The sequence below is a fragment of the Meleagris gallopavo genome, chromosome 26, assembly GCF_905368555.1.
Source record: "Meleagris gallopavo chromosome 26, MGAL_WU_HG_1.1, whole genome shotgun sequence".
Classification (NCBI taxonomy): Eukaryota; Metazoa; Chordata; class Aves; order Galliformes; family Phasianidae; genus Meleagris; species Meleagris gallopavo.
This window is the reverse complement of record NC_139429.1, coordinates 1332759-1359693: the sequence shown is the minus strand read 5'-3', so window position 1 is coordinate 1359693 and position 26935 is coordinate 1332759. Positions and strand designations below refer to the sequence as shown.

The 26935-nt window shown below is 45.0% G+C and overlaps 1 protein-coding gene across 4 annotated transcripts in view; it reads left to right on the top strand.

Annotated features, from left to right (window-relative positions):
* The first annotated feature begins 647 nt into the window (after positions 1 to 647).
* ARHGAP32 (Rho GTPase activating protein 32) overlaps positions 648 to 26935 on the top strand; it is a 175848-nt gene continuing 149560 nt past the window's right edge. For 2 of the 4 annotated variants that reach the window (XM_085209455.1, XM_085209451.1), the window contains exon 1: positions 648 to 916. The gene's annotated coding sequence lies outside the window, so the exon portion shown is untranslated. Of the gene's footprint in view, positions 917 to 1058; positions 1078 to 11795; positions 11815 to 26935 lie in introns of those variants that run through there. The other 2 variants (XM_085209454.1, XM_085209453.1) reach the window with 2 other exon arrangements.

Sequence of the window (26935 nt, the reverse complement as noted above, 5' to 3'; positions counted from 1 at the left end):
GCAACCTGTATGTGCAAGAGACCCCTGTGCACTGCAGCTCCTTTGCACTCCACATGCACAGCATCCCCTCTGCATGCACTGCATCACCCTTGCATCCTGCATGCATTGCATTCCCCTGCATTCACTGCAGCCCCTCTGCACGCATTGCATCCCCCCTGCACCCTGCACCCCTCCTGCAAGCATTGCATCCCTCCTGCACCCTTCCTGCACGCACTGCAGCCCCCTGCACGCATTGCATCCCCCCTGCACCCTGCACCCCTCCTGCAAGCATTGCATCCCTCCTGCACCCTTCCTGCACGCACTGCAGCCCCCTGCACGCATTGCATCCTCCCTGCACCCTGCACCCCTCCTGCATGCACTGCAGCCCCCCTGCAAGCATTGCATCCCCCCTGCACCCTGCACCCTTCCTGCATGCACTGCAGCCCCCTGCAAGCATTGCATCCCCCCTGTACCCTGCACCCTTCCTGCATGCACTGCAGCCCCGTGCACGTATTGCATCCCCCCTGCACCCTTCCTGCACGCACTGCTTCCCCCCTGCACCCTGCACGCCCCCGCCCCGCCGCGCGTTCTCGCGCTCCGCCGCCGCGCGCTCCCACCCCGCGGCCGCCATCACGCGCGCGACCCAGCCGCCCCCTCCCACCCTCCGCCGCCGCGCAGCGCCCGCCCTTCCCCGGCGGCGGGGCGGAGCCGGGCGGGCAGAAGCACCGCGCATGGGCCCCGGTTCGGCACGGAGCCTTTCTCAGCGCCGGGGAACGCGTGTGTGAGGGGGGTGTGTGCCGGTTGGATGCGGTTCCCCCTCCCGGAGCGTCCCCCGGCGGCTCGGCGCCCGTCGCCCCTTCACCTGTCCGGACGGCGACCATGGCGGCGGCACGCGGTTGGTAGGCGGCGCGGAGGGCCTCCGCTGCGGCGGGGCGAGGTGAGAGCGGGGCGGAACGGAACGGAACGGAACGGAACGCTGCGGGGAGGAGTGGGGGGTGCGGGGCTTTGTCAGCGCCGACGGCCGCGCTGCCTCTCGGGGCCGCATCTGCTCCGCGCGGGGAGCGGAGGAAAAGCGCCGCGAGGCTCCATCTCCTGCCTGTGGGTTCCTGAGATTTTCGTCCTTGTTTTTTTTTGGTTTTTTTTTTTGTTTGTTTGTTTGTTTTCCATCGGGAAATCGCGGGGCGGAGGCGGTTTGAAGGAGCGCAGCGCACGGCCGTACGCGCGGGGCTCCTCGGTGCGCAGAGCTGCGCCGCTGCCGCCCGCCTCGTGCCGGATCCTCCGCTGTGCTCAGCGCCCTTTGTGCGGCGGGCACGCACAAAGAGCCGTTTAAAACCCCTCTCCCCGATGCGGGGGGATCCCCGCACATCCCGTGGTTCCGGAGCTGCCCCTCGGACTGCAGGCGATGCGGTGCGGGAAGGGCGTTGGGTGCGCGGGGTGCGCGGGGCTGGGTTGGCCTCCCAGGTTGGCTCAGCGCTCCGTGCGGTGGGGATGGCGGTGTTGGGTCTTCAAGGGGAGGATCCGTAGTGCTGTGGGTGAATTGTGGCTTCAGGTATGCCTTGAAGCTTGGGAGCGTGTTCGTAGTTAGATGGATGGTTTCATAGAGCGGTTTGTGTCGGAAGGGACACAAAGGCTGTCTGGTCCCAGTCCCTGCAATGCACAGAGACACCCACAGCCCCATCTGCTGCTCAGAGCCCCATTCCTGACCACGGCTGTCTGTAGGGATGGGGCACTGCTGCCTCTGCCTGCGTGTCCCTGCCGTCCCATCTCTTTCTCTGCAGAGGTTCTATCTCGTATCTCAATCTCCTGCTCCATACCGGATTGATGGCTTTCTAATTATGAGAGGGTGATGGGATCAAATCATCTTTTGTTGTGCTTCTGTACTTTCCACGTGAGATAGTGCAGAAAGCAGCACTTTGGACAGAGACTTGGATGGCCTCCGCTCCGTCCCAATGAGTGGTGTTGGCCAATACCGTCGTTGGGAAGAATGCAATTCATTGGAATATGAGAAAAGACAAGGAGGTGGAACCTTAAAATGTGCTATTTCATTTCAAGAAAGAGAGATAAGAATGGAGAGATCCCAAAATGGCACTCCTTTCAGCATGGAGCGGGATGGTGTGGCGTTGGAGACCAGGATAAATCTGCCAAGTGTGGGAGTTCTGAGCAGGGAACAGATACCTATTCCACAGAATAGGGATGAATGCTCTACATGGACTTGCTTTGTGTCATGCAATTTCATTCCTGCTGCACAGATGTCTCCTCGTTGTAGTTTAGCAAAATTAGGTTAGGCTTGACTGAACAATTTATTTTGACTGGCAAGTAAATTATTATATATTCTTTATGAGAAAGAGCAAGCAAATGGTTCTTGTGAGTGGAATGATTTGTTTTCATGAGGCTTACCAAAGGTTTTATGGAGTACCAGAGCGTGCACCCTTCTACGTCTGCTGATTTTATGAAGTTTAAATGCACTGGAGCCATCCAGAGGAATCATTTGATTGCTTTGAGGACATACAGTGATTGAGATAATGAAATGGGAAAAAGAAAAATGGAGAGGCTCTGACAGCATGCTCTTTGTAACCCCTGCTATTTGGGGATGCAATGGAACTGAAAGTATTAATATGAAATTAATAATGTACAGAAATATTAGTTCATTGCCAGAGGCAAATGGCTGTTAAATAGTTCAGCTTGTAATCTTGATGTGGGATTTGTTTATTTAAGTGTATTTATCAAGTTTTTCGAGAAGCAAAGGGTATTTGAGGCAGGTCAGCAAAACTGCCACTGAGGGGATGGATTTTCTACAGTTGTTTGCATGTTTGAAGCTGAACATTGCAGTGTTGTGTATCTTTCTGATGCACTGTGAGGTATCCATATTCCAGTTCTGAACGTTCTGTTTTCCTGCAATGCAAGTGGGGGAAGTACAGTGATGTCATTGAGTTTTCCTTCTGAAAAAGAAATGTTACTTTGCCATTTAAATGCATTGTTTTGCATGCAGTGTCAGCATGTATTGTGGGGATGATTGCAGTCGACTTCCCTCATTTCCAAACAAACAGGATCTCAATACACCTATTTCCAAAAATAGGAGCGTTTTTCCTATTTTACTACGGCTAGAGGCGTTTGTATAAATGACAAAGATTGCTGTGGGTTCCCTTGACCTTTGACAGAATCGCAGAGTGGCCAGGGTTGGAAGGGACCTCAAGGATGATGAATCTCCAATGCAGAGCCACCCACCTCCCCATTTCATAGCAGCCCAGGGCCCCATCCAACCCGGCCTTGAACACCTCCAGGGATGGACGGGGCATCCAAAGCTTCTCTGGGCAGCGTTTGCTCCTTTCTCTCCACAAACGAGAGGAAGATGTTGGCCTCTGAATTATTTTCCTTTGCATTTCCTCTTAGCACGGTCTCATCAATGCTGCTATTGTGTCACAGCTGTTGGCTCCATCCCATTTTGGGTGATCCCGGGGTGCGGGCAGGGGGAGATACAAAGAGAAAAGTGGGGAAATCTGGAGGTTTTGCATCCGGACGCTTGAGTTGATTGCTCTCCTGGGCTGCGCTGTCGGTGCCTGTGGGCAGGGCTTTGTGCTGCACCTCAACCTGGTATCACAGCGAGCTGATGGAGGAGTTCTGGGTGCTGAGCTGAGCTCGTTCTCCTCCCGTGCACGACTTGGAGCTGTAAGGAGAGAACGCGTGGTGCCTTCAGCGCCTGCCTTGAAAGCTGCTCCGTGTCGCTGCTGGGATTGCGGTCTGTAATGCCGTAACGTGAAAGGAACAAACTGCAGCGTTCCTCAACTTGGAACATCAGCAGCTATTTTTTCCTAGAGGGGGGAAAAAAAAAAAGTCAATTTAGTACCTGGTGAAGCAGGTCCTCCGGTCCGGCCGGTGTGAGGATGTTAATTTTCATAGCGATTGCCATTGTGATGCTAATCTCGGAGCTGCCTGGCTGCGAGCCCTGAGCCGAAGGATGTGCGTGCCGTGGGCATTAAGGAGAAGCATCTTATTACCAGCCAGCTATTGTTATGGAAATGAGGTCTCCCAGCCAACCAGCTCTTGGAGGATGGCACAACGTGAGGAGGTCCAGCTGCAGGTCATCGACTCGTTTCGAGCTTGTCTGGTGGAAACTGTTTCATTTCAGTGTTAGTTTTGTGGTTTTGTTTGTTTTTAACTCATAGCTGGGAACAAATCACTGTTACTGAGCTGTTAAGACTGGGGAAACTTGAGGGAATTTGAATTTATGGGGTTGAGTGAAAAGAGTAGGAAGGCAGAGAAGCTGTCAGACTGTCGATACAGCGATGTGATGTGAATCCTGCTTTTACTGCTGTACTTCTGCTGTGCTTCTCTGCTGGTTTTTCTGCATTGCCTCCGTTCTGCCCTTGTAAAACACTCCAGGTGTGTAGGTGATGTGACCCTCCATGTGCCACTTGGAAACAGCTAAAATCAGCCTTACTCACGGTGTGTGTTTAAGTCCTAGAAGTTGTTTTAGAAACTCTAAGTAATGGAAAAGCCTGAGAGAAGTGCTGCAGGTGTGGCAGATGACACAGCTGTGACTCAACTTGGTTCTCCCCCTGCGAAGGCTCCTGCTGACCTCTGCCATACACACACTGTGGGCTGCTCCTAAGCACATTACAGAGCCTTGGTGTATTTCAGTTATCTGATGCTTTCTGTTCCAGGACTCTGGACATGATGAGACCAGCTTGCTGTATCCGTGTGTAGTGTCACGTTATTTGGAAATGGTTAAATTAATTAAAACTGCCCTTTGAAGTATTTAGTAAATTGGATTTGCTTTCCCAGCAGTGGACAGGAAGTTAATCGTGTCTAAGCTGATGCTGACTTCTGCAATCTGATTTTCCCTGCAAAGAAACTTTATTACCTAGTTGTTAAATGCACGCTTAATTAGGCGTTGATTGTTTAAGCTGATAAACCAATGCTACCAGGTTTGCTGTAATCAGTTTGGTAAATATGCCATGCATGCTCTTCCTTATCTTTTGTTTTTTGATGAAGCACAATCTTAGCTACCTTCATTCTAATTATTTGAGTAGATTTATTGTTTTTCAAGTGATGATTATGGCATTGAGCTGTTGGCATTCACTGGATGTTCTCTTGCTGTTTACTGACACTTGTAAATCTGGGTTTTATAGTCTCATCTGTGGATGTTGTGACCGCATGGCTCTGCTGCCCTTCTTTCAGCCCATAGCTTAGGAAAAAGGTACCTCCAGGTCTCCTCTTTTGAAGTCCTCTTTTTAAGAGCTTGGTTTGTTTCGTTTTTGTAGCCAAACTGCAGCATTTGGAGCAAATCCTGTTGCTGTAGCTTGAAATCTAAAGCTGAAGGGAGAGTTCAGCGTAAATTACCGATCAATGATTCATTCATCCTCTTGTCAACTTAATTGCTCTGAGGAAGAATAGGAAAAAAAATGAATTGATCCTTCTGAGTCCGTGCTGTAGTGTGCTAAGAAGTTCAATTCAGTGGCTCAATCCTCAGCAGAGCTTCGTGGTGTCTTTGGATGGAGCTCTCTGCCACCTCCCCTTTGTGCCTCTCCACTGCTTTGGTTTCACTGAGCCCTCTCTGGAAGCTGCAGTGCTTCCCCTCCGTCTCCTCCCAGGGTGCCCCATCTTTTGCCTTTCCAGAGCTCAGCCTCTCATCTTTATGGATGGAAAAGCATTGATTTAGAGTATGCATTAATAACCCTTTTAAGAATTGGAGAAAAACTGGGTTTAAGTCATTAAACCAGGGTGATAAGTAGTTTGAGCCTGCCTTCCTGGGGATTTCAGGATAAAATGAAGTGCTCAAACATCCCTGAGGTTTTTTGTTGGATGGAGGGTCACTTGGTCAGCTGCAGCCTGAGATACAGCCCTGGATTTCCTGACTGTGGGTCTTCAACATGAGGGTCTCAGAATGAAGCACGGTGTGTGGATAAACTCACTGTGATGGTTCAGATTTATCTTGTGTGCTTCTGTTTACTTTTAAGCAGGCTTTATACCAGATCTGCAAACTCTCAGTGCTGTGTTATTCTTGGTTTGGTCTTTTAAAGGCTTTTATGCCTTACAGCAAGCATAAAGCAGGCTGTAACGCTTCTTCCAGACAAAGCATGCTCATGGGACGTCCCATAGTGTGAATCAAACTCGTGTCGTTGGGTAATTCAGCAGCACAGATGTGGTGCTATTCCCACAGCCATGGTCCCACAGTGCAGAGCAGAGAAGGTGACAGTGATGTAATTACTGCTGGTGACTCGCTTTTGAGATGCAGGGACGGAAGGTGGTGTTCTGAAAGCTTTGGCATCACTTACTGGCAGATTGAGATAATCAGTTTTGCTCAAAATAACTGTCAGGAAGGTGCTGGATGCTTATAACTCACTTGAAAATTCCTATTTCTTCAAGAAAACCGTGTTTAATGTTCTGTGTATCTCATTATCTGAGTTATGCTTAGCAGCAGATAAGTGCCTATTAAAATGATGAAGTCTTGTTTTTACTTTGGTAACAATGCTTGCTGGCAGTGGATTGGTGTGCAACCTCAGTATTCAGAGTGTTCAAGGTTCATGCAAGTGCTCTGGGGGGAAATGAGAGGTGCAGTCCTTGTGTTTTGAAAGCAGTCTGGTATCTTTTGGTGCTAATGTGAGAACAGAAGTGACAGCAGGATTTGGAGAACTAAGGGACCTGGCTTGAATTCCTTGCAGCTGGAGAAACCATGGAATATCCCGACTTGGAAGGGACCCATAAGGATCATCAAGTCCAACTCATATGGAAGCACGCAGCTAGAAAGCCCTTCTTTGAGCATAACTTTACTTGTTACAAGAGCCTTTGGGTATTTGTTTGGATTTACCCTTTTCCTCCTTGTTATGATTCATGAATGTCTTCATTAGACTTCATAATAACCAGCTTATGTGCTGTAGCCTGAAGACATGATATATTTAAAAAAAAAAAAAGGGGGGGGGGAGGGGGAGGAGGGGAATGTCTTTTGTGATTGGAGTTGTACAGGAAGCATCTCTAGAGAGTTAACTCCCAATTCAATAGGAACTATTAATTTATATTTAAGGTGCTGCTTCCAGTAACTTGTCTCTATGGTTATCATCTCCTCCCTCACGCCCTGGCTGTTAGAAGAATCGCAGCATTTGTGTGTTAATGTTTTCAATGCGTATACATACGTGAGTGTTACTTCAGAACTGCTGACAGACCTCACTTTGCACTAAAATGTAGAACGTGTTCACTCATGTGGACTCACAAATGAGTTTAATTTAGACATATATACCTTCTGACACAAGTTGTGCAGCTGAGTGCATTGATTCTTCCTCACCTGTACCCATATGTGATGTGTTTGCTGGAGGTTGATTCAATAGCTGACTGAATCAGTGGCTGCGTTTCACAAAAAGTTCTGATAATTTATTCCTGAAGTGCAAATGAGATTCCATGGTCCTTCATAAGGCAGCTTGGTGTGGAAGGCGAGGTCCCTGCTAACTGCTGCAGCCCATTTCATTGAAGAAACACGAACAAAAGTTTGTTTGTAACTCTGCTGGAATGGAGAACAAAGGCTTTGGGGACCTTTGAACCTTTGTGGCTGTGCATCTGAAGGAGGAATTGTTCAGGAATGGGAAAAGCTGCCAGAAGAGCAGAGCTGTGTGTTCCCTCCATCTTTCTGCAGCAGGGTTTAATGACCACATTTAAAGCAAGAAAAGTAATTAATTGGAAGGCTTCTTATTGTTCTTCCTACTGGTTTGCTTATCAACCATGCAGGGATGGTTATCCTATCAGTTTTTGGTTTTACTTTTTTACTGGGTCAAGGTTTCTTTTAATTTTTTTTTTTTTTTTAATGATTGCATTGGCTTCTTCCTCCTTGTTTCTTGAAGAAACCTGACTGGTTGGTTACGTACTCAGATGCATTTGCTTTTTTGGTTGTTGTTCTCCTGTGTGTGTTTGCATTCTCTGCAAATAATCCTGGCCCAGGAAGCACTTCGTTTCCCCTCTTTCTGACTGCACTCTCATTTCACAATTGCTTTTCACTCTGTGGTGGTGATTTCTCCAAGGGAGGCAGGAAGGAATAATCAGTGCTCTGAAAAACTGCTCCTCCTGTGCAAGGTGTGCTGCCTGGTGTGCCGCGGGTTGGTCTCCATCAGCTCTGCATGTGTGTGCGTGGCTGGTGGCAGCTGGGTTGGATTTTATTCTGATTTTCGTGCTGTCTCTTCACTCTGTTTTCCAGCTGGTCCAAATGGAGAGAGATCTCAAACCTCTTCTGTTGCTTCTTAAAACTTTTGTCCTCTTCGTAGCCTTTGCTTGCAGTTTCCATAAGGTTGGGCTGTGCTGAAGGGAAACTCACCCTCGTGCCTTGCAGTGTGTGAAGCCTGGCTCCTCAAAGTGTAGCTGAGCTGTAGAACAGTTGTGCTGCATCTCTGAAGCTCTCTCCAGCATTACAGGTGTTGCTTTGCTCTCTCCTTCTCCCTCTGATAGATGCACAGCAAGCTGAACTGCTCGAATCACCTTTCATTTTAGTAAGATTTCACTGTGCACAGTGCCCTTTATCTGATGCTTCACCAGTTATCCACAGAGCAGTTGTAAAGTGTGTAACAAGTCCAATAGATCCTTGGCCATCCGGTTTCATAGACATGCTGTATTAATTTGTGGATAATGCAGCTGTCTGGAGCAGCTCTGGGAGGCTTTCTGTGCACATTCACCTACGCTGCAGGAAAACCTTCCCTGCTTTCCATCACTCAGCACAGGAACTCCTCGCATTTCCCTTTTGTCAAACACCAGGTTTAAGAATTAAGCCACAGTTAACTCTTGCGATTAAAAACAGGAAATGCAAACGTATAGATTGGTGTTATAGAAAACTTAATTTGTCAGCTCTTATCTCCGGAGAACGTGTGTGGAGGAGGGCTGCCATATGGCTGCTAAATATAACACAACTTTCTCCTGCAAGCATTCAGAAGAGTACAGAAGTTCGCAATCTGCTATCTGTGCTTTTAATAAGAAAGTGCTGCAGATTTTAAGAACCTTCTGAGTGCAAACTGAGGTGATGGGAACGGAGCCAACAAGTAATGTAATAAAATGCAAGCGTTTCCTGAGGAGGTGATGTTGGCTGACATAGGGGTGAGGTGCTCAGCATCTTGCAGATGCCCATCCCTTTGTTAGCAGTTTCTGTAAAGCAAGCTGGTGATGCAGGCTGGGTGATGTCAGCTGTCAGTGCTCCCTGCCCCCTGGCTCCAATAGCTGCCATGTTTGCTTGCTTGCTTCAAGCATCTGCATTGTTACATCCCTGCACTGAGATGCCAGAGAACTTGGGCTCCTGCTGCAGCTGTGTGAACACACAGCTTGGTTCTGGGCATTCCAGATTCTTCTTCTTCAGAAGATCTTGTTAATTTACCCAGCTTTCATGTTTGCTGGAGGTGCTGCCAAGACACAGATGATTCTATGTTTTAAGAATACAAATGTAATTGAGATATGGTCACGTTTCTAGTAAATGATTAAATCTGTAGGTAAAATGCTAGTAAAACCCAGCAGTGCACGTTCTGCAACGCAGGATTTCTGCTTAGATTTCAGTGGTGGACATTTCTGAAAAGCATTCTGCCATATGTCAGTCATGTTCTGGTGGGGAAAAGCCTATGAAGAAAAGCAGAGCCCTCAAATGATCTAGATGTAATGTCTTTTCCCTCCCTGTGCTTCTTCTGAAGCTTCATGTAACAAACTGTATAATCTAATAGCTAAGGATGTGTTATTCTGGGTAGGCTTTGACAGCTGAAGTGAAGATTTAATAAGTTTTGAATGGAAACAACCAAAGTAGGTGCTGAATTTCTGAGTTCTGAATTCTGAAGTGCTTTGCTAATGTTAGCATGTGAGCAATTCTAGGGCTGCACGTAGGGATAAAAGGTGCTGTGCTGAAATATCTGATAGGAAGAGCTTATCCTGGAAGAGAATCAGAAGAGAAACTGTATTGGTTGTATTCCTCAAGGCCTTTGGAATATTTCAAAGGGATGGGTATAATTTTATCTGATGGGGTTTTTGTGGCTAAAAATGCAGTCAGGCAAATCCCAGCTTGTTGGGGCAGGGAGAGTTCCTTTGTGCACTTGAGCACATGTGTGCTTTCACTGCTTTCTCTATGAAGTTCAATTGCAAGCAACAAAAATGCACTTTGTTGTTCTTTAATAATAAATAACAACACAGCAGTTTTGATCTTGAAAGCACTGCTCAGACCTTAATTAATCTTCATAATAGAGCCTTGGGAGAATTAAAAGTGCTCCCTGCGCTGCTGGACAAGGAGCTCCTTAACCTGGAGATGTGAGAGGATTTGCTTGGGCTGCGCTGCAGTAGTGCTGGGATGGTTGCTCTGATGTTCCTGGCACTGCACCTCCATGCTGTGCTGCTGCTCTCATGGATGTGTTACAATTTTCACAAAAATCCTAAAGAATTGCAGCTGTAATTTTCTTCTTTTTTTTTTTTTTTTTTGCATAGTTTTGAATTCCCATCTGAGCGTTACCACTTATGCATATGCATGTTGGAATTCCCCTTTGGATGTTTCCATAGGCACAACACGGTGTGGGTTTGTTATGTGTGCATGCTGAGAGCAGGGAGGCAGAATTGCACCTCCGAAAACCTGGCCCACAACTTTTTTGTTGCAGGAATGGCAAATAGAAGAATATACAGCCCTGGATAGAAAGTGTCTCTGTCTCCCTCCTCTAATCTTCCTAGTTCTTTATCAGGTTTAAAATAAGGAGGAGGAGTTAATACAGATGCTCAGTTTTCAAAGCTTTTCGTAGGTTAATTGTTAATTTGCATTAAGGACACATTCTGGTCTGAATGCTGTAGTGTACATGTGGAGAATGAAGTAAGAATAGCAGATGAAAACTGAGGCTGTCCAACTCATCTGCAGAAACAGTTTGTAGAGCTTACCATGGAGAGGCAGCAATCTCTCCAAATAATCCTACATGGAGCCACTGTTCATGTCTATGTAGATGCTGGCATGGCAGAACCAAGGTCAGGCTGCTTAATTCTGTTCTGAAAAGCAAAATAGTTTTACGTAACCTGGGATGCTCCAGTGTAAAGAGAAGAGCAGCCCCTGATTGGTTTTCTTGCAGTGAACTCCAGCTTTGACAGCAGGAGCTGTAATTTGTGCTGCTGGTTGCAGCAATTTGCATGAGGAATGGATGTGGGCCTGTGTTGCAAAGCAGAACGTTGACAACCGGTTAAACAAGTTGGAAGGGTTCTTAAGTAGGAAGAGCAAAGTCAGCAGAGTCCCACAACTGATGTGAAAACCCTGTTAGACTTCACCTGGTGACCTCCTCATCTCAGAAGAACTTGCTGACAACACGGTGCTCCCAGCTCTGTTTGGATGAAGGGCTTTGCAGTGTTCTCTACTGTGGTCCAGGAGCTGCTAATTATTTGGTGCATGCGTTCCAAGGGGAAATCTGCAAAGTGATTTATTTCCACTCTTAATTTCCTAGAAATGCAATCAGTTCAGCTGGCTGAGGGGTAACTGTGAATACTGATTTGTTTTGAATAGAGAATGCTGAGCGTCCTCGGGAAGCTGTGAAGTTTTCAGGCTTTGGAGCTATCAGGCTTTTGTGATTTCATAAGCACCGTAGGAATTTTTATTAGCAAAAAAGTTTTGCAACTGTGTTTTTCTTAAGTTAGGTTTAGGAGTTCTGTTCTTCTGTTTTTTTTTTGATAGGTGAAACCTTCAGAGTGAGGGAACTGCAATCTTGTAGTGTCTGAATTGCATCACCCCAAACCTTCTGCTGCCTCATCAAGAGATGTGTGAGAATATAACTTGTGCACTGTGGTTGCTTACACAGAGTGGCCAAAAGGAAAGGTCTTGGTAACCAAATACCCACTTCATTCTGCACCATCTGGGTTTGATCACAGGTATGTGAAATCTCATGGGTTAAGCTTTCAAAAGAGCTTAGATCTCATTCCTTTCTGAGGAATACGCTGCAATAACGCTCCTGGTTAAAAATAACATTTAAGGAGATGAACTTGAATACCTTTCACAAGTTTTAAAGCTCTTTCTACAAATACAGTATCCTCAGTGAGATGGCAACAAAGGGGTGAGGGTTTTATTATGTCTGGAATTCGTTTCTGAGCCTTTGTGCATCCCCTGGGAAAGGCCTTTCTTCCTTCCTGGAATGTGTTCCTGATGTTGCCTTGCACCAGACTTCGCTGGGAGTGGAGGGAATGCATTATCACCTTAAAATAAAGTAAAATCTCATTCCTGCATTCCAGCATTACTGATGCTTAGCTACCCAGAAGGAGCTGTACAATTCCAGATGGAAATATTTGATGCATTAGTGCCCAGGCAGGTATAGGTATAAGCAAAGCGTTAGCTCTGAAATCTTCTAATTCTTGCTTGAAATTTGCCAGCAAGTTGTTAGACAAAGTTACTGAGTGGCTTGGCTGCGTATGAAGGATCTTTGTAAGACGTTGTCGTTGTATTTGACGTTCCAAAACATCATCGTGTGCAGTGTGTTCTCTTCCCAAGTGCTGAATGCATTAAATCCAACTTCTCTATGTGGTTTTCAAAGGCCAACGCTTCCAAGTAAAACATGCAGAAGGGATGTGTGGAGTTTTTGAGTTGGTTCAGAAGGTCTGAGTTCAGCATGTCTAACAAGTGGGTAACTCTGAGAACTCAGTGAGGCTGTTCTTGTCACTGTGGCAAGAAAAACCACCTTTGTTTTAGAGCGGAGATAAAGTGTGGGTTCAGTAACTGCAGTGTTTTGTCTGCAAGTGTCAGTGGTAGCAAAGGAAGAAGACCTGAATGCCTTGCAGCAGCTGAAGCTGCGTGCAGTGGGCTGGCTGTTGTTTGGAAGGTTATCATTCTTGCCTCACTGCTACCAGCAAGGTGTGCTCCGTTTGTGGGGGGGAACGGGGATAAGGCCGAGCTTTAGCAAACGCTTTTCAACTGCTGATTTATTAGGGCTGTTGCTGACTGACATATGGTGTGACATACGGTGCTATTTACCACCTCCGTGTCTGAACTGACAAGGAAATGATTTATTTATTTATTTAGCATTTAACTCCATTAAGTAGTCGTAGGCATCATCCAGCAGTACCCTGGCCAAGTCAATTTACAGTTTGCTTTTCTTTTGTTTATCCCATCTGTTTGTGACTGTTTGTTTTCATTGGCCGGGCAGGACGATGAGAAATTGCTCTGTAGTATGGAGTCAAGAGTTGCATTTTCTTTCAAAGTCATCCTGGTTCTCTCCAGAAATAAGAAACCAACTTGAAACACTTGGGTGCAACTCCCAGTGCCATAGCAGGAGCTGCTGGGTTTGCTGTCTTCCTGCCCTGCAGTGAGGATGCTCTTTGTCTTTGTTACTGCTATCTCAACAACTACTTTAAGGACTCTACTTAAGCAGATGTGTGGCTGTGTACACACGTGAAGGTAAGTGGAACAAATGCTTGAGCATGGGTTTAAACAGAGAGAGGTGAAGAAAGGCTTTGGTATTACTGATGTAGGAGAGCTCATGATTGCATCCGCCCAGCTTCTATGAGATCGTCCAATTTCTTCTGTGGATTCTGCAGTTTTCAAGCAAGAAGAAAGCACTGTGAATGTATACAAACAGTTTGAGGAGTTCTCTTCACTCTGATTCTACTTTTCTTTTCCCTGTTCTCATTGGGAACAGCCTGACTGAAGTGTGGGCATACATTTCCATTAAAGCTGTCAGAATTTCTTGCTACTTGTCACACTTCCCTTCCATAATCAGTCACCTTGTGAACATTCACACTGAGAGAAAGCAATTCATGTTTTCCTTCCCCCTTGCTAGACCTCATTTTCTTTTATTTCCTGCTCACAAAGGTAATGCTTACTCTAAACAAGTAAACTTCTTCAGGCTGTTAAAACGACTGCATTTCCTGCTTACTGCATAGGTGATAAATTGCAAGCAAGTAGCTTCTGACTTCCAACAATTTCCCAAATTTCTCCTCTGTCCCAGGTGAGATGAGCTCATTCTGGAATGTAAAATATTGGTACTTCTGGTGTATTTAATGCAAACTGTACGAAGCATGTAAAGAAAAGGTTTTGGTGTGGGGTGGTTATTGTTGTTTTTTGCCATTGGAGCTATTAGGCTTTCCATGACGTCAGACTCTTTCTCACAACAGAGGAAGGTGTTTTCTACTTACGTGAAGCTTTGCAAAGATGAAGAGGTTCAAAACTGAGAAATCTGCATGCCACTGAAAATTCTCTTAACTCTTCTATTGTAAATCATTTTTATGTAGGTAGGTGAGAACTAAAGGATAACACAAAGTAGGGAAGCACATGTAGGTGGTGTGGTATGTTAAAGACCTTAAAACAAGTGGTGGAAGCAGATTCTTCCTGACATTGCAAGAGAAAGCTAAAAAGAGAATTCTTTGGCCCTGGTGTAAATGCTTTCATGGGTTGACACTGGAGCCCCAGCATTTAGTGGGGATATTACTTTAAGTGGAATCTTTGGGGCCATAACGTTGGTGGTGCTGTGACATTAATTTCTCTTTTCATCATTAAGTTCCTAATTCTGAAACGGATGAGCCCTGATTTCCTTGAACAGCAGCTGAAGGTTGAATTTGAGCTTTATTTTTTCTGATGTTGTGAAAACAACCTGCAAGGTTAAGAAGGAAACCAACAAAAAGTTGTCAAATTACTTCTCATTAAAGAAACCAAAATCCAAACCTGTTTGTTTAGCTAATGTTTTTTAGAAGCTTTCTTAGGTTGCTTTTTGTTGTCTTTAGTATAAAAGGGAGATGAAACGTCCGTGTTCTGGAAATGGAGTTCAATCTCTCTGAAGTGTCTTTAACAAACCCTGCTTCATTTTGATGTCCATCCTTTGGAGGAAGTGTTGTCAGAGCAGTTGAAGTTTTCCCTTCTTTTGATGTATGAGCATTTGAGATCTCTTCAAAATCGCTTTTACTTTAAATAGTCCCAAATGCTGCCGTGAAATGAGATGAGCAGAGAAAACAAATGACTGATGAGTAAGATTTGCTCGAGAATTTCTAATTTAGCCAAAAGATGAAACTGGTTTTCCAACACTCCTGTTTCTGTACACGTGCCCCATGTCAGCTTATGGTCTGTGAAATGAATCGCATGCCTGTAGCTGTGCAGATCTGTTTGGTTTTGTTATTGCCCTTAGTGAAGTTAAGGATGCAGGTATGTGAAGCACTTTTGCTGAAACCTTTTTATTTTACACAAGTTAAAAAACAGAGGGCTGTAACTGTACAGTGTAAACTCTTTGGGGGGCATTTGTGCAGTCCAGAGGGGATGTTTGTTCTCCTTTCTTTGAAGTGTGCTCCAAGAAGAGCAGGGAGGTAGGGCAGAATTGCTGCCTGACTGCTGTCTGCATCTCTGTGAGCGCTCAGTGCTCTCCTGTGTTTCATGATAGCCACAGTTCTAGTGCAGATCTTTGTTTCTGAGCAGTAACATCCCGAGGTGAGTGGTGTTTAAATGCGATGTGCCAGTGGAGGCTATCTGTAGTTTTACTTCTGTCCATAATATATTATCCACTACAGATTTTTCAGGGGTAGGGGTACAGGATTCAGCCTTCGATTCACTTTTACCCACGCTGTTTCTGACAGTTGAAATGTTATTGACCAAACACATATTTATGTTTGTTCAGCAGGAATACACCTTTCCGTGAGAGCTGCCATCTGTTCTGTTTGTTCTGCATCTGTGGATTTATTTATTTATTTTCCTTCTGGGTGGACTTGCTCTTATTTCTGAAATCTGTAGTAGATGATTAATAGCTTTCTTTCTTAAAAATGCCTTCCACCGTTTCATTATGTAATATAATTGCACTGGAAACCTTAATACAAATACAATTTAAAGCAATCAAGTGCTATGAGACGTTCACCTTCATTTTTCCTATCGATAGACTTGCTGGGTGTTTGCCTGATGCAGCTTCCATTGCCAGCAGAGGAACTTTTTAACTCTTCCTCCAACAGGTCTGATACAGTACAGTGCTGTGAGCATTATTGCCATGCAACAATCTCCTCCTCTCTCATATTGTGTAATTATCACATTAAGCTGTGATCCATCAAGCTAGTTCAGCTGCAACTGAGCTGCAGCAGGAGATTATCATCTCCCCAGTGCTCCTGCTGTCCCCTCAGGCCTGCTGCTCTTGGTGTGCACTTGTTGGCACTCCTTAACCCAATTCTGCCAATGCACTCTAGGTTAGGAATACAGTAGTTGTGGTGCTTAATGTAACCAAGAGGGATTTGAGAAGTCCAGGGATGGAGCCGGAGCTGCTGCTGTGGCCTTGGGAACTGAAGCAGCAGAAATATCAGGGACCTTAGCAGTAGCATCAGTGAGTGAAGGCTGCATCTTCAGGAACTTGTGAGTCTAAGAGCAGGTCACCACTTGAGCGTGGGGGGAAAAAGTGGTTTATTGAATTGCAAAAGAGCACACTTTTCTCTTTGGATTCCTCCGAGTGTTACATGTGATGCTGCTCTGCATTGGCCCCATGCATTTGGCAAGCACAAGTGGAAGTGTGCAGTAGAGCCAGAGCATCGTACTTGTTCTCCTTAGTGCTGGGTCCTGAAGGCTGGTGTGTCTTTAGATTTCACTCATATCATGTTAAATTTAATCAAATATGTGCTAAGTAGCTTTCTGTAGCCCGTTTTATGACAGTGTTTTTGATGGTGCAGAATTTTTTCACCTTATATTCATGTTGAATAATTCATAGCATTAACAAGTTTATGGTGAGGCAGAATCGTTTGTGCCCTGAAGCAAAGACACTAAAATTGCAAACTTTGGATCCCACCAGAGACACATCCCTGTTCAACACACTGTAATTGTGATCCGTGTTTCATAAACGTTGCAGTGGAGATGTTAGACCTAAACAGCAGTGACACTTCATGGTATGTCAGTGCAAAGCAGTTGCCTCCATCACAGATGGAAATAGAAGAACATATATTAAGGGGAGAGTAACCTCTGCTTACTGGGCAATAAACTTACTAGACAATAAGGAAGCACTGAGCACACAGAACTAACAGAAGATGATTTCAAAGCCTTCCCTTGGATTCTTGTTAGGTAATGCTTTTGACTAACACTCTGCTATTCTATATACTGCCTTTCTAAGGAAAAAAAATCAATTTAATTGTAAGATAGATGATAATCATTTGAATGCTGCTTAGCAGAGTGATGCAGCTTCAAATCTTAAGACAACTTAATGACAACAAAAATCTGTGTTGGTTAAGCACGTATCCAACATCTATTTTCTAAAGTCTTTTCACTGTATTTGTTTTTGGATTGCTTCTTTCCTTGTTTCAGATTGCAGAACAACGTAGGATTTGAATGAAAATCAGAGTACATGCAAAAAATATGTAAAGCTATGCAGTTGTGACCTTAGCAGGAGTTGGATTGTGTGTTCCTTCTTTCATGAGTAGGTTTTCTCTAATGAAGTCTCAATCCTGTGTCCTCCTTTGACTCGGACATCTAGAAGAACTCACCTTGCATGCAGTGTTTGAACAGAACAAGTTAGAATGGAACAAGTGGTACAATCAGAAACCTGGTGAAGGTGGGAATGTGTGTCACCAGTGTGGCTTGTTTCCCTGTGTTGTTTAGATTGGAAGGTCTTTGACAGTCCTGCACGCACAGCTACCCTTCGTTAGTGCTCACTGAGTTCAACAGCCCCAAATGCTTTGGTATGTGAGATGTGTATTCCTTTCACCAAGGCCATCTGTTTTTAAATGCAGAAATAAAGAGTGCTGCGTGCCTCAAAAACCTAATCTACAAAATAAGCAGTAAAATGGAGTCTCTGAAAAGGATGCTTCAATGAAAACCCAAGGCTGGAAGTCAGATATGGGTTATTGTCTTGAAGTTGTTGCTGAGTTGCTTGTGATTTTTAGGCAGCTTTTCTTGTGTGACCTCACAAAATGGATGAGGCAATGAAGGATTGGCCAAAAAAAGAAAACCCAACATATCACACTCGAACACAGAAAGGAAAAAGAATTGTGAGGTTAATTCATGTAACCTTTGCAGAAGACATGAAAGAGCCTTAGAACAGGATGCTCAGCATTCAAACGACTTTCTCATGTAGATTTGATGCTGACATATAATTCCCTGGGTTGAAGATGCTGGAAGCTGAAGCTGTGTTCTTTGCTAACCGGTGCTAAGTACATCGGTAACAACGTGTTGTCAATGGAAGGGCTCTGCACTCTTTGATGTTTTGTCACCCCTCTGATTCAGGTGGAATTCCCACATCTTGCCTTGTGTCTGTCAGTTCTGGTGGGAGCTGGGGGGGTCTGAGTGCCCCCATGGGTGCAGGGCTGTGCCCCACCGAAGACCCCCAAGTGGGGATGGAGTTGTTTGGCTGTTTGTCATTCAGGATCTATGAGCAAGATTGTTCACTTTTACTGTAGTTCAACGACTTAACAGCTGTACTGAGCTTGTGTGCAGAACCAACCTTAAACTCTCCAAAGGCCTGATCTCAAAGGCTGTCTCTAGTTAGCGTGCTCCTCCTTTCTCTTTCATTGCATGTCAGTGCACTGGGTTAGGAATCTTATTTCAGCCTCTTGCTGGATCTAATAGTCCTGTTGACAGAAGTGAAAATCTTTCTGGAGGGTGGTAGTTGAGCAGTGGATGTGTTAAGCCTCTTGCTTTCCCCCCTCTGCTTGCAGTTTTAATTCCAATTCAGCATCCTATCCAAATCTGCTATTGCATTTCGTTAATCCTAAGAAGCTGAGGTTTTTTGTTGTTGTTGTTGTGGTTTTTTTTTTCCTCCTGTAGAGGAATTTTAATTATTTTTGGTAGCAGACACGTAAAAAAGAAATCGGGGAAAAAAAAATCCCTCTTCCTGTAGTGTGAGTTTGAAGTCATTGCTATTGTCAGCTCTCAGTGGGTTACTCGAGTATAAATAAATTAAAGGTGGGGGGGTGATCTTTTGTTAACTGCATTCTGCTTCTTGTGGCTGCTATGGTAACAGATGAGGGAGAGACATGCTTGCATGGTAAAGCTTAATGGCAGAGCAGCAGAATGGAGTGAGGAATTGAGCTGGAGGAAGAAGGGAAGAGAGCCCAAATCCTTTAGCAGTGCTGTGAAATGAGTCACCAATTCGGGCAGATGGGAAAGGACTTCCACGTTTGTTTACAAATGATTTAAATCAGGTTGTGTTGGTTATGTTTAGAGCAGGAAGAGGGGCAGTCTGGAGCTTTGGGGAGCAGTAAATGAGGAGGTGCTGCTGTTGTTTCTTAAATGGAACCCTGAATGCTTTTCCTGACTCAAGACCTTGCAACAAGAGTCAGTGGGCATTCTGCCTCCAGCCTTTGAGATTTCAGTCTGTAGAAGTGAATTTTCTGATTCCATCCTATTATGATAAAAACAAGGGTTTTTAACCCTTTTGTAAATGCTGAATGTTGTGACTCTGCTTTTTCCTTCTGCACCTGGTTAGTGTAAAGCATTTCTCACACACTTCAAAGCTTTGCTGGAATAACAGAGCTCAGATGAAGTCAGGAAGGAGGGTTTATGGCAAAGGCTGCAGAATGTCATCTTCTGCCAAGCCTGGCTTTAGGTAATGCTTTGAACCTGACAGATGTGATGAACCTGATTCTGTGCTCATTTGACTGTGGCCTCTAGTTTTTAAACCCCAGAACTTGTAGAGTAGTGGTTGTTCTTTTTCCCCATGTATATTTTGGCATTACTGCTGTGCTGAAGTACAGAGCTCCTGGGAAAGGGAATTGTCATCTCAAGTTTTTCTTGGTGAAACATCAGGAAGGAATTTATAATTACTGCTTCAGTGGAAAGTTTTGTGTTAAGTAGAAAGTTCTGGAGCACAGAATGTTTTCTGCAGGAATTTCACCTGAAGGTTTAGCATCGTGGATGGCGTGCAATGGATGTTGCTCCCAAGGTGAGCAAACACACCACTGTCAGCAAACACAGCCAGACGGTGTGACTTTCACAGCTGTGAGGTTTCAAATGATGCAGAGTGTTCAGAAGTGAGTGGAGGGGAGGAGTGGGAGAAGGGTTTGCAAGAACAAGTGAAATGTAGGATCTGTTTGGTGTGAGGATGTTTAGAAGGCTGCCAGAGAAAGAGTGGCAATAGGATTGTTTATTTATTTCAGAGGAGAGGTGGAAGACATGAGAGAAGGATGCAGGATGTTGCTTGAGGAGCATTTTGGCCATGCCAAAGGCCAAAAGAGCCAAGCAGCTTTTGCCTGCTGCATTAATTGGGGGGGAGGGGAGATCGGTACTGTGAGTGGTGCCTCCTTCTTTACAACTGGAGTGCTAGGGGAGGAATTGAACACGATACAGAAGGCAGAAAAATACCTTCTTTACTGTAGATGCTATTGGACCGAAGTGCCCTTGTGCACCCTGGAAGGGCATCCCAGCATGGTGTGCTTTTGGAGATGGCAGCAGCACTTCTATAAGCTTGCATCTGTGTTGTGCTTTTGTCAGGTGTTGATTTCTTTAAGAAGGAAGGCCAACGTGACATGTCTGTGTCAGAGCTTGGTATTGGCTTTTCCAGTTTGTTTTGGTGTTACTCTTCCTGCCTGTAATGGGAAGCACAACAGCTGTACTTGCTTCACTGAAGCAGAACTGGGTGGTGATTGGAACAGGGTGGGAGAAGAATGAACTGACTGGGGAAAAAAACAGGGTTTTTTTTGTGCATTCTCCAAAGCTGTGCAGTGCTGTAAATGCCAGGAAGTTGCATTTGAGCTTTCAGTACGTTCTGTGAGCTTGTTAAAATCAGTACTCTGTCACTGCCATGCAGGGAATGGGCCCTTGCTGTCCTCAGGAGTTTGCAAAAGAAGTCCACTGGTTCAAAGTGAGAGCTCTGTGGGACCGTGTCTGTCCTTTATGATTATCACACCTCTGGGGGGAGAGGGAGCAGCTCTTTATAGAACTGCTCATTTCCATTTCAGGACAGGCCTCGCAAATAGGATGTGAGAGAAATTCCCCTGGGTCCTTTACAGCCTAATTCTGGTGAAGAGAATAGCCTTATTTTGCAGGCTTCCGTGGCCCTACAGGGTAAGGCTGACAGACTTCTCTGTAGGTTTATTCCTACCAGCCATCAGTGTGTCTGCACATCTTTGTTAGCCTTGGAAATAAACTTTTCCCATTGTTTAAAGGAAAGCCCTATGGGATGATGCTTTTCAAGCAGTGCTGTTGTGTGGGTGGTAGCAACACCTTAGATTATTAAAACCAATTTGCTGTTTCCTTTCTCAGTTTCAATGGTGTGAAGTATATTTCATCCCTAGACACCTTTTTATTTTCTGCTCCATAAACCAGCATAACGCTGACCAGCTGAGTTGAACAAGAAGCACCTTATTAAAGGTGGTGAACTGAAGGTGAAGTTGGGGTAATTTTCTTTCCTTGACAAAGTGGTGCCTTTTCTTAAGGTGGTTACACCATTTCTGGCTTTGTTCACCGAGAACTGTAAAGCAAAATTGTTTCTGAAGAATTGAGACATTTGCCCCCTAAATAATTAAAGCTGAACCAAATTTCAGATGGGGTTTTAAAAATTAAATCCTTTTTTTTTCTACACTTACTTTTGTTAGAGATGGTGACCACTCAGCCTTTGTGTGATGGCTGTGGGATGGACCATAGTCGTATGTTAGTTCTGGATGCTGGGCTAAGGAGTGAAACCAGGTGTTTGGTGAGCTGGAGTGTGACAAGATGGCAGCTGCTTGTAGCATTTCTGTTAGAGTTGGCGTTTTACTGAGTGCTGCTGGCAGTGCTGTGAGATAAGGGAGTTGTCTTCATTTTGGATGTCAAAGGGCAAAAGCACAGAGGGGGGGAAAGCTGTATGCATTTGGAGTCAGTGGGACATAGAAATGCTCAGTGGAGTCTTTTCTGAGCCAAACAAAACGAGTCTCATGACTGCCATAGCACAGGGCTCCTTCAGCTGCAGCGTGGGTTCTGCTTGGGTTTCTAGCAAGAATCATTTGGGTGTCATTATAATGCTGGTAATGAATGGAAACGAAGTGATTCCCACAGAATTTCTTCAGTTCTGAGTAATTGTTCCAAATAAAATATATTGTCTTTTTCAATCTGCCTCTGTTGGGAAGTGTAATTTTGGACATTTACTGCAGCACTTCATGATTCTGATTTTTTTTGGCTGTTGTTGTTGGTGTGAAGGGACAGCACAGTGTGTGGTGGATCCAGATTCATTTGTTTTGATGTTTGTTTCGACAGCTCAGTTCCAACTCTTCGGACTAAGAAGCGTCTCCAGTTGGGTTTGGATCTGTTGCAGTAATGTGATTTGTTGGACTGTGGGGATTGGCAGGCTTGGCGTCCTGCTGGCTGGAAGGAAAAGCTGCTGGTGATGCAGAATGAGCCAGCACGTGGCAGAGGTGGAGGAGGACTGCCCACCAATGGGCCACCAGCCACCCATGTGTTCTGGGGGTGCTGAGTCCCCCAGCCCTGCACTGGAGCCACTCAGCAGCAGCTCATCCAAGGATGGACACACAGCTGCTGTGTGCTGACAGCAGCACAAAGCAATAGTCTGAATCTTTTCAAATCATCTGAAATGTGGCTGGACAACCCAATGCCTTTAATAGCCATCTCTTTTCTACAGAAGGACAGTGACTATTTTTGGCTCCTTGCTGACATTGACCTTTAATGCAAGAGAAACTACAGAAGAAGCATTCATCACCATAGTGTTAGTGTTGCTCTCTTAGTACAAAGATGATTTCCCTCTACTTGGTTTTTGTGTAATGTAGAAGTATAACTGCACACCTGGGAAGCTTCTGTAAAGAATGAGAAGCCTGGTAGCTGCAGGTAGTAGATGATGTAGTAGAGAGGTGTACATGATATGTGAGGCACTTATTTATCATCAAAGGGTGTGATTATTTACAGGTGTTTTCCTGTGCTTAGCTGGGTTACAGTTGTGATGCCCTGCAGATGTCGTGTTACTCTTAGCACAGAACTAAAAGCTTCTACAGAGTTGCTGACTGTCTCTGTGCTATTAAATATGAAGATGGAAGACAAGACTTCTTTCTCTTTATATGAAGGTTTATTGCAAATCTTAAAAAAAAAAAAAAAAATAAATGGGGAGCAGCAGCAGTTTTCAGAACTGAATGAACTAACCTCCTTTTTAAAAGGCAGCTTCATTATTTAACCTAAATTTCATTCATTTCTTAGAACGCAGTCACTACTTCCTTATAATACCTCTAATGAGGGCCAGATGTTTCTTTGCTACAAAACTGGGGCCATAATGCAGAAAGGCACATGCAGTGCAGCCCTTTGTAGCACAAGAGAAGTGTCTTGCCCAGACAGAACAGAAGTTCTTCCAAGGCCTGAGTATGAACTTGCAGTGATAATTTGCAGGTGACATGCTAACAGGTAATTTTGATCCATCAGCCTTTATGCTGTCGTGCTTTGTTCAACAGTGTGTTAAAAATACCCAAAGGAAGGAGAGAGACAGAAATGATTTGAAGTCACTGAGCTGTGTGCTGTGGGACGTCGTGGGCTGGAAAAGGGGTTCTTGCATTACTGCTTATGGATGATGAGGGTGGATAAAACTCTAGCTGGGTCTGCAAAGAAAACAATGTGAACAGCGGTGGGTTTGTATTATTTATTTGTTCTATGGGAATTTGTAATATCAGCTAGCGTGGTGCTGGCTAAAGCTGGCCTGTGACTGGGCAGGCGCTTGTCCCAGCAGCTGAGAGTTGGGATGGCTTTCATCTTGGTGTTGTGCAGCTGTGGAGGAAAGCAGATCGTACTGAAGTGCCTGATCTGGGTTAGGAGTAACCCTTGAGCAGGGCAGATGCTGCTGGGCATCTCTTTGGACTTAGGTGAGTTCAAACTGCTCCTGTTTGGCCTCCCCTCTGCCAGCTGCTCTTGCATCTCCCTGTCTGCTCTCAGCTAATCCAGTGCAACTATTTTTGGAAATATGCAATGAACTGGTTCAGTGAGCAGCAAAAATAACCACCGCGGGGAAAGAAGGCGGGGGGGGGGCCTTAATTTTCAACCTGGTTTATTTCATTGCCTGGATTATCTTTGTGGCTGAGATAAGAAACTGCACCTCTATGGGCATTTCTATAGAACAGGGCTGGTAACGTGTAGCTGTCTGACTGGGATAACGCATTTAGAAGGCTGTGATACTCCCACCTAGTGTGGTGGTATGGGCTGTGATGCAAACTGTTAGTGGGAACAGTAGAAAAGAAGAATTTGTTTACAGACACGCACACGGGAGGGCAGTTTGCTGCTGCCACGCTGAGCTCTGAGCTGCCTTTCCTTCCTGTGCTCACTGCTGTTGGAGGGGCAGTTCTTCCTGGAGGCATGCAGATGGGATGGAAGGGCTGTGATTGAAAGGAGCATCTCTGCATTTGTGGGTGCGCAGAATGTAATCCTCCAGGTCTGCTGCTGAGAGTCACGCTGGCTTCTTGGCCCGCTTGCCATTATGAAGAAGTCGAAGTTACCTTTTGAATGAGATTTATCTCAAGTTAACTCCAGTAATGTTAAATGAAACCCCCGTTATCAGAAACTCCTCAGAAAGCTGATCCGATCTGCGAGTGCCTGTAAGCCCTTCAGCACCGGATGAAATGCTCTCTGAGAAGACAGTCCTTTGTTTCCTTGGGTGTCTGGCTTGATGGAATGCATCAGCGTGACATTTCAGTCCCCAGATGCTTTCTGCATCATGTTGTCATCGTGCACTGCAGTCGTGCATTAACCTTATTGCAGCCCTTGTAATACCAGGGGAGAAATGTCAGACTGCTGGAGCAGCGTGAGGGTTTGTTAAGGCTTGCATCTCTATGGCTGGGAGTTGCTGTGTCTTTCCAAGGGGAGGAGAGCAGGGTGGGCACTCAGACCTGGGAGGTGTTCGGCTGCAGAGATGGTTCCCATGGTGGATTGCTGTTTCCTTGTGTTCTCAGCAGGTTTAGAATGCTGTATTGGTGTTTTTGAGGAATGTTTTCTTTGAGTAACTTCCCCCAGACTCTCCTTGCCTGTTTATTTTTGGAGGAACACCTGTATACGTAAGAGCACGGAGGCATCAATATTGTCATAGTAACTAGAACAGCAGCGCTGGCTTCCAGCCACAAGGTAGGGTGAATCACGGCCTGGATGTGGGTGTTTGGGAATGACTTCACTTCTGAGTCTTCTGCAATTGAATGAAGTAGTATTTGTGTTTGGTTTTTCTTGTTTTGCTCTCTTCTTTCCCCTGGGAGATATTTTGAATGTTGTAATTCCCTATGGATTCTTTTTTTTCTTTTTACTTACTGATAGGAAAGATGCTCTCAAACTGTGCTCTGCATCCAAGCAATAAGTAGTGCTCTGCGTGGTGAATGTTTCTATTGGGTTTATTTCAGCTTAGCTTTAAATTCAAAAATATGAAACCTGTACCATGGAGTTCTGAAATGCAGCAATTTGACTTAATTGTGGTTGAGTTTGAGAGCAGGTTTGGATACAGTATGTGTGAATGTGGTCTCAGTGTAGGACAGAAGAATGTGATAATTGCAGATCAGGGCGTTTTAAAGACGGCTTCAGTTTCTATAAATTTTGTTTGTGCCTGTGCTGAAATAATGTGTTTATATATTGATTGAAAGCGATAGCTGAGCACGCATACCTACACACAAATGTAGATGTGAGCAGCAGGACCACGTTCTGGGCACATGGGCTGATCATTTATCCTGTAGAAGAGGCTTTCTGGTGCCGCTGCAAGTTCCACACCTGTGCTGTGATACCACTCTTGGGACATAATGAGCTTTAAGCCCATTCTCCTCCTGTGTGTAAGTGGCAATGCTGACATCACAGGTTCAGCTGGGCAGGAGATTAGCATGGGTGTATCTTCTGCCCAGCTGTGTGGGAGAAACAAGAAATTGGGTGCATGTAGGAGCAAAAATGTGCTGTCGGGGGACTCGTGGCCAAGTATTGGTTGGCTTTCCTGTTTCAGAATTGGTTTCAGCCCTCCCACCCACCTTATTTCAATAAAAGCAAAAGAACAAATTTGTTCAACACAGTTGTTTCATTATATGCTGAAGCTCATCTGTTTGCAGTGTGTGCAACTGAGAGATTTGGTGTGGGGGAGAGAGGGGAAGGAAGCCTGCAGCCCTTGAGGGCTTTATATGAAACATCTCTCTGTATTCTAAGGTGCTCCAGAATGCTTTTTGTCTTACATGAGTTGGTCTGTGAGGGTTTCTTGCCCACTTGCTATTACATTAGTGTCTTTTCTGTTTTTTGTTTTCTTTTTTTAAGAGTTTCTAGTGTTCTGAACAAAATAATGCTTTGATGCTGGAGTGAGTACTGAGCTGTGAATTCAGCTGCTGTGTTCTGATCCGTCTTCTTTCTGACTGCACAGCTCATGGCAGAGGGTACCCTGCACCTTTTTGGCCTCAGCGGATCTCTGCTTGAACGCAAGGAACTCTATCATAGCACAGAACCAGAGCTTATGATGCACAGCTAAAGGTGCAGCAGGCGGTTGCACTCTGCTGACAGCTGAAAGTCATCCAGCATTGTCAGTGAGGCTGGAGTTTTGGGGTTCCTGTATGGATCTTCCAGGTCTGAAATGGACTGAGCACTGGCGTAACGCTGAGGAGTGTTATAGCAGAATGCTATTTTGATGTGGAGAAAAGTGGTAGAATATAAACATTAATGTACTTCTATTGTTTGCCTGTTAGTCAGGTGGGAGTGAGGCTAGTCAATGCTTTTAGTATGAAAGTAAATATTGGAGTGTGAATTTAGCAAGGGACAGAAATTGTGACAGTTACTTGTTCCTTCCTGCAAACTTTAGATATTTGATGAACTCGTCTTGTTAAATGCAAACAGACTATCAAACAGCCCAAACCATCCCTGGTTAGAAGAAGAGAGCTCTTTGAAATGTCTAACTGTGAAATCAAGGCAGAGAATGAGCTATGCTTTGTCCCTTGGTAGCCAGTTTTAACAGCGTAGCAGCTGTGCTGGATGTAGCTTTACGCAGACAAGTTCTTCTGCAAAGCTTTGTTTTTCTTTATCTCTGAGGCTAACTGTGTTTAGAATCCACTCGATTCAGCTGTTCAGAACCTGAATGTGAAGCTTTTCAAGCTTACTTGCTTTTGTACAGCCAAAGCAAGAGCAACAATAGCAAAAAAAAAAAAAAAAAAA